Raw genomic sequence first — 7,938 nt, 5'->3', positions numbered from 1 at the left:
AGGCATGGACACTCCGAACACACCAAAAAGCACCACCAGGGCAAAAATCACTGACTTTTACCTACCTGCAGGCAAAAACCATACAGCGACAACATAATGCATGTTAATATCGAAACAGCGAAGATGAACCTATTACCTGCTTCAAAAAATGGGCACCATGGCATATCTAGTAATTAATCATCGACGAAAATCACATTACCTAAGATAAATGAACATAAATTAGGGACAAATCTCGAACCAGACAGAACGAAAAATGACACTGAAGATGGCACAACGCCGAAACCGGTTTGTCTGCAAACCAAACTTGACAAGGGATGACGGAAATTCGTTCCAAAATAAATCATCTTACCACCCTGTCGGAAAAATCAACCAACACCAACACACAAACTAATAACACTTGAAGTCATATCAGTTTATTACGAAACTGATAATGTATAAAACTTAGTTATATCATTTACACAGGAATTTAACATTTTCCAAGCGTGACGGGTGGGACAACGATGACACCCGCTTCTATGATTTGTTGGATGCGTTTCCCAATTTCGGACAACCTATAAATATTTCGTTCACAACGGCTTTCTCAAATGGCAAGAATATTAAGTACCATTTTCTGCTTTAATGGCACTTTTATATTTTAAAATACAAAAAAAAAAAAATTATTTTAGCTTGTGACCGGTGATCGGACTGAAAAAAATTCTATGTGGTAGAATCTGGAAAAAGTGGCAGATTTTAAGTGTGGTGGAAAATTAAAAAAAATTGTGCAAGGTTTCACTTAAATTGCAAACATTTTAATTCGAACCTAAAAAAATAATAATTTTAATATAATAAAGTGCAAGACTGAAGATGCTTAAAATTGCGTTGAGTTTTGGAAATATTTTTCCTTGACAGTGTAAAGCCGTTCCTTCCATATCAAGATATTTTGCGAACATATTTTGAGAGACTCCTGCAACCTTGCGTAGTTCTGCCAGCTTTTCTTTTTATCACATCACGATGTAACGAACAAATGTGGCACGTTTCAGGAACCGCTACTATGGATTTGCCGATTTTGACAATTCTCAAGTAAAAGTAAACAACGCCTTAGAAACTTTAGATGCACTGAAATTTGCTAATACTTTCACAAAAATCGTAATTTTCTAACATTTTCGCTATTAATTCTTTTTATAAATCATATATTCATATTTCAATTTAACATTTTATTTTATCCCTCCATTCGGCTTTGTTTACTTTTACCTGAGACATTTCATCGCCGCCGGGAATGCGGAATCTTGAATTATATCATTCTTGTAACCATATGTATAATGTTTAGTTTTGGACAATTTTTGCTCTTAAATTAAGAAAATTATGTGGATCAAAAATAAAACTACTCAAAACGCGAATATGTGGTAGATTTCAGACCATGTGTGGTAGATGCTCCAAAAAGTGGCAGATCTACCACAACGTGGTAGAAGTCCGATCACTGCTTGTGACGGGTGGGACAACATTTTGTGACGGGTGGGACGAGTCACCTTTACGCATAGTTCATGAGTAAAATTAACCCTACCGGTTTTATGTGAATATTTATTAAATTTTTAATTTAAACAATTTCATTTAAACAATGGGAAACTTAAGAAATTGTGTGTCACGTTCAAAAATACATATTGTGCTGTGGCGGGTGGGACATCCGAAAATCATTTTTGTGAACGCTTAAAACTTCTGACCATAAATGCATTTTTCTAATAACTTACCTCCATTTTAAAGCTCACAAATGGTTCTTTCTTTTTGGATAATTATTCTTTGCATTGTCATCTTTAGCACATGAGGAATGCCCTTAAAACTTGATGCAAAAATATCACATATCGTTGCCTTAATATAGAAAGGCCCTATCTCACATCGTCGCTGAAATGCACAAAGCCGTAACTAACTAAAATCTTTTATTGCATAAAACGATGTGAGGCCACATAATTCGATCAAATGCATCATAATCAATTAAAACGAAAATTTTCGATTTTTAGTTAGTTACGACTTTTTGTAAATCAGCGACGATGTCAGATAGGGCCTTTCTATATTAAGGCAACGATATGTATTTATAACAATAAAATAGAGAAAATAGTGAAAAATCAAGCAATAAAAATCTATTTCCAGATTTCTATTCTACCTGTGTTTACCAGGGATGGTAATCATTATGAGTAAAATAATTTAAATCATGATTTTATGATTTAAATTTTTTTTCGCTCAAAAATAATAATTATTATTGGTTAATATTTTTTCGCTCAATAAAAATGATTTTTATTTTGTCGATCCCAAAAAATGATTTTTTTATGATTTATATTTTTTGCTCAGAGATAATAGTTGCGATCCCGTACGAGTCCGGACTAGTCAGAATCATTCAGACTATTGAGAGGACTAAAAAGAGAGTAAATACGGTTCTCGCTTTGTCAGAAGTTACCAGTTTTAGTCCGCAAGTTTTTTGCTGGTAAATTCTGGTAAATGTGTCAAACGATCAGCTTTTGTGTGTTTGGCAACCAAATTGTAAACAAAAGAAAAGTGCACTCTGCTAATTCATGTTGAAAAGTATTTAATTACTTGTATAAGTGGATTCTAATGAATTTGAAAGGTTTTGAGTGTGTTTACGTACAAAATAAGCAAAAATTTACAACCTAAATTTGGAGGTTATGTTGAAGTTGACAGTAGTTACAATTTTTTACTAGAAAGCGATCCCGTACTTTTCAATGTTACTCTCTCGCTCTGAGCGAATTTTTATTTTTTGACAGTTTTACTAGTTTTAGTCCGAGGAATACGGAATATTATTGAGTTTTACTTTTCCATTAAAAAGAAAATGATTGTTTATAAAATTCAAAAGGCCATACAGTGGCAACTTACTGAAATTTTGACCAGAAATTTTTGGGACCTATCCCCTTTATTAGGGAAAAGGATACGGCGGAAATCACGCTGGTATAGCTTGTGAGTTTTTTGAATGATCATTATTCTTAGGTTAAAAAAATAAAATTCAATAATAATTATTATTTTTGAGCACAAAAATTAAAATTATAAAATAATCTATTTTTGATCGAAAAAATAAAAATCAATTAAACGAAAAATTGAAACTCAAACATTAATTATTATTTTTAATCTTTATAGCTTGGAAAACCTGAAAAATAAAGAATCATTGTAAATTACGGTTAGAGGTACGAACAAAAATACGTGAGTATAGTTAAAATTGTTTTAGGACGATTACAACTTGTTGGTTTTTTGGTTAAAATTAAAAATATTTGGTTTTTACTGATTTAAACACAATTTATGTAATTTATTTTTTTTTTACCTGAGGTGTCTTCTTCGCTGGAATGGCCCATATGTATTTTATTGTATTTTCAGACTTTATGTATGTAACTACATATACTTATAAATACATATAATCTTCCATATGTCTTCAATAAAAAATAATTTAGTAGTCGTAACATAAATTGATGTTATCAATGAAATCAACAACATAAACGCTCATTTAAGTTCCGAATCGCGCACGTTAATTTGATAAAAAAAAAAACTAATTTGAACAAAAGTTGTTTTGCGGATACGAACATTTTTTAATAATAATAATCTTATTTTTCATCCAAAAGCACAGAGGGCATAAAGAAAAGTTTCCGGTATTTCAGATATCGAAACAAAATATTGTATTGATCAGGGTTGCCGTTTGGGCTTTTCCTACCAAAATTGGTAGGTTTTTTTTCTCGTTGGTAGGATGGTAGGACGCTTAAAATTTTGGTAGATTTCTTTGCTCATAAAACAGAAAACATCTCTGGCTTGTTATAATTTTTCACTTTGTCATCACTGTGAGTAGGCTTGCCAAATTTTGACAATATCAATTTTACCCTCATTCATTTATAGACCTCGTTGCTTACTAGTATAGGCAGAATTCTACCAATTATCTTCGGCAATTCTCTGAACTGTGTTTTCGTAAAAAAAGTCGTATCCCCTTCGTATCTAAATATCAAGTGATTGAATTGATGGATGCATTTGCGAATTGATAATAGTTTCAACAATGACAAGGTTGTTAAAATATTTCAAATGGCAGTAGAAGAGTGATTCAAAAAATAAAACCACTTATTGTTAGTCATATTTCCAGTAAATTGGAGAATCTGAAAGTTTTTAACCGCAACTCGAAGAAATTAATATCAAACCCGCAGCGCGCAGATTTTGGCAAGCCTAACCGTGAGGTTTATTTTTACCTTACTAAAGAATATATCGTTACCTAAAGGTGAAAAGGTGTCAAGTCCATTTTTTGAATTTGTTCAGTAGAGATCAAAAATCGATGTAGTTTCGCATTATCTATCATTCTGCATCACAAACTAAATGAAAACAAGTAAGAAAGTCTAAGTTCGGGCGGAGCCGAACATTAAATACCTGGCGCAAGTATTAAATATATGTTTTTTCACCCTTCCGAAACCTTCCGCTAGATGGTAAGCCGAGGTGTATCAATTTTGAGTAAATTAGCGTCCTTCAATTTCGAAATATTGAAGTTTCAAGCATTTCTTAAATTTACCGTTATATGAGAATCGGCCGTTATTTTAGTCCGATTTCAATAATTTTCAACGTTTTGCTTACACGTGGCAAGTACAATAACCATACCGAGTTTGGTACAAATTGGTAGAACGGTTACCGGTATACTTATATGTGATCATAAGTGGGCGGTGCCACTCCCATTTTCAAAAATTTTACCATAAACGTATTTCTTGGTAAAGAATTGTTGCAAGCATCAATTTTGAATAAATTAGCTTCAATATTTAATGATTTATCGAAGATTTTGTATTTCTCTAAATTACCGTTATATGGGATGTGGGCGTGGTTATTGTCCGATTTTAAAAAGTTTCGGCGGTTTTTAATGCTGTACCAAGGCCAACAACTGTGCCAAGTTTGGAAGAAATTGGTGCAGCGGTTACCAAGATATACACATGTAACCATAAGTGGGCGTGGCTACGCCCATTTTCCAAAAATTTATAATATTCTTATTTTTCGTCTAAAACTTATTATAAATGTCAATTTTGAGTGAATAATCTTCAGTAGTTACTAAAATATTGCAGTTTTCGTATTTCTGAAAATTACCGTTATATGGGAAGTAGGCGTGGTTATTGAGCGATTTTAAAAATTTACAGTCATTTGGTATGTTATGCGAAGGCCAACAACTGTGCCAAGTTTGGAAGAAATTGGTGCAGCGGTTACCAAGATATACACATATAACCATAAGTGGGCGTGGCTACGCCCATTTTCCAAAAATTTATAATATTCTTATTTTTCGTCTAAAAATTATTGTAAATATCAATTTTGAGTGAATTATCTTCAGTAGTTACTAAAATATCGCAGTTTTCGTTTTCTGGAAATTACCGTTATATGGGAAGTGGGCGTGGTTAAAGTCCGATTTCGCCCAATACCAACCTACCTTGGACTAAGGGAAACCTACATACCAAATTTCGTTGAGATATCTCTATTTTTGCTCGAGTTATCGTGTACACGGACAGACGGACAGACGGACGGACAGACAGACATGGCTTAATCGATTTCTTTTTTCATCCTGATCATTTATGTATACATTTGTCTATATCTATCTCGATTCGTTTTGGCTGTTACAAACAACCGTTATGTGAACAAAATTAATATACCCTTGTGCACAAGTGCGCTCGGGTATAAAAATATGTTGACTTCGCACCTTTTCACCTTTAGGTAGCAATATGTATATGTACTCACTTCATAATATATGTATGCCAGTGATTGTGGTAGATCTACCACTTTTTTGAGCATCTACTACTCAAGGTCTGAAATCTACCACATATTCGCGTTTTTGAGTAGCTTTATTTTTGGTCGACATAATTTTCTTAATTTTAAGAGCAAAAATTGTCCAGCACTAAACACTATATGGTAACAAGAATGATGTAATACAAGATTCTGCCAACGTTTATATATATATATAGATTTTGAGATTCTGCATTCTCGGCGGCGATGAAATTTCTCAAGTAAAAGTAAACAAAGCCGAATGGGAGGATAAAATAAACTGTAAAATAGTAAATGTTCTCAATAATAGATTTTTCGACAGGAAACGTGGTTATTGTGTTAAATTGCAAAATATATGATTTATAAAAAGAATTAATAGTGGAAATGTTAAAAAACGGCGATTTTTGTGAAAGTAATAGCAAATTTCAGTTCATATAAAGTTTCTAAAGCGTTGTTTATTTTTGCTTGAGAATTGTCAAAATCGGTAAATCCCAAGTAGCGGTTTTTGGAAAATGCCACATTTGTTCTCTACATCGTGATGTGATAAAAAGAAAAGCTGGCAGCACTCCGCAAGGTTGCAGAAATCTCTTGAAATATGTTCGAAAAATATATTGATATGGAAAAAACTGCTTACACTGTCAAGGAAGAAAAATTGCCAAGACTCAACACAATTTTTAGCAACTTCAAAATTAAATTTTTTTTAGAGTCTAATTAAACAGTTTGCAATTTAGGTAAAACCCTGCAAAATTTGTTTAATTTTTGTACAAAGTTTGATCTAAAACCTGAGATCTACCACATTTTTTTGAAATCTACCACATATTTTTCCCGAATCTACCACACCGAATTTTTTTAAAGTCCGATCACTGATGTATGCATGCAAATGAGCGATAAAGAAAATATATGACGGAATTTTATTTTCCGCTACGGGTTTTCACGTCATTTGCTCCGAAGGCTTTATTAAAACTACAAACTGCGAATTTTTTGCCACTATTTCGGGTTTTCGAAATTTACTCGAAATTTTGAGGGTTTAGAAATCAAACGGACCTCAGATTCGGATTCTGTCGGTCGAAATACATGTCGAAAGGTGTGTCTGGTTAAAAGCACACACAATTTTTGTGTATGCTATATGCATATTCTGATCTTTTTATTTACTGGATATCTTATTTTAAGTATAAAAACCAGGAAAAATAAATGTGTTTAATGCTGTGAAGCGCTGCCATTTTGGTAGGTCTTTGAAACCGCTCTTGGTAGAAAAGAAAGTTTTTCAGTGGCAACCCTGGTATCGATGTCATATCGCAACTCCTGTTATCGATATAAATTAACCGTTATACTGGCTAACGATACCGTAACGGTATCCCGCATCCCTAAATACAGAGGGGGTAACTGATGGACATCATTGGCCACAGTGCCTACCCACTACTTTTTGCACTAATAAATAATTTTTTTTTTATATAGGTATGTATGTGCATTAGGGTGGTCCAAAAATGCATGTGACAAAGCAAAGTCGGAATTTTTATGCTCTCACCCCCTAGGATTGTTCTATACCGAAAAAAATATACCCTTATTTTTTTATTTTGAAATCAAAAAATATTTAGAGGTCGCTCAAAGCGCATAAAGTTTTCCATGTATTTGATATGGGAAAAGGCAACTTTTCGTGGAAATAGTATAGAATAGTTAAAAAGCAATATTTTTCTACCAGAAAACTCTGTTTATCTGCAGGAGATTCCCAATACTAATACCCAATTGTTTATTTAATTCAGAAAAATTGTTGATTGCTAAATTGAATGTTTAAAGTATGCAATGTATATGGTTGCAATGGGTCGCAACTCTGCATATACAAAGAGTTTGAATACCGCAGTATAACAGTTTCCAAACATTGTATTGATACGTTTTGGATGTCAGCCAAACTTTCGCAAAGATGCAACAAGTGTAGTGACACAGTAGTGTGCAAGCAAGCAATTGTTGCTGCAGTTTTAGTGATGTTTGATGCAACAAGCAAAAAAACTTAAAATCAGAAATTACACAGTACAACAAAATTTAGGATTTCAAAAATCACCCGGGCTTTCTCAACAGTTTCTAAAGCTTTTGGGTATGCTGAATCCGAATCTGAAGTCAGAAATTTCAGGTCACCCTAGGTTTCCTGCAGAGTACGTGATTCTTTTTGAACAAGTGTAACTAAAGGTTTTTGGGGCCATGGAA

At 33.1% G+C, this 7,938-nt stretch overlaps 1 long non-coding RNA gene across 1 annotated transcript in view; it reads left to right on the top strand.

The window, feature by feature from the left end:
* LOC118749295 overlaps positions 1–7,938 on the top strand; it is a 70,177-nt gene that overhangs the window by 22,985 nt on the left and 39,254 nt on the right. Inside the window, exon 3 of the long non-coding RNA XR_004994196.1 lies at positions 3,118–3,180. This is a non-coding gene — a long non-coding RNA (uncharacterized LOC118749295). The remainder of the gene's footprint in view (positions 1–3,117; positions 3,181–7,938) is intronic.

Source organism: Rhagoletis pomonella, unplaced genomic scaffold, assembly GCF_013731165.1.
Source record: "Rhagoletis pomonella isolate Grant_MI unplaced genomic scaffold, Rhpom_1.0 Rhpom_scaffold_00014, whole genome shotgun sequence".
Classification (NCBI taxonomy): Eukaryota; Metazoa; Arthropoda; class Insecta; order Diptera; family Tephritidae; genus Rhagoletis; species Rhagoletis pomonella.
The sequence above is the reverse complement of the archived record's forward strand: the minus strand, read 5'-3'. Positions and strand labels throughout refer to the sequence as shown.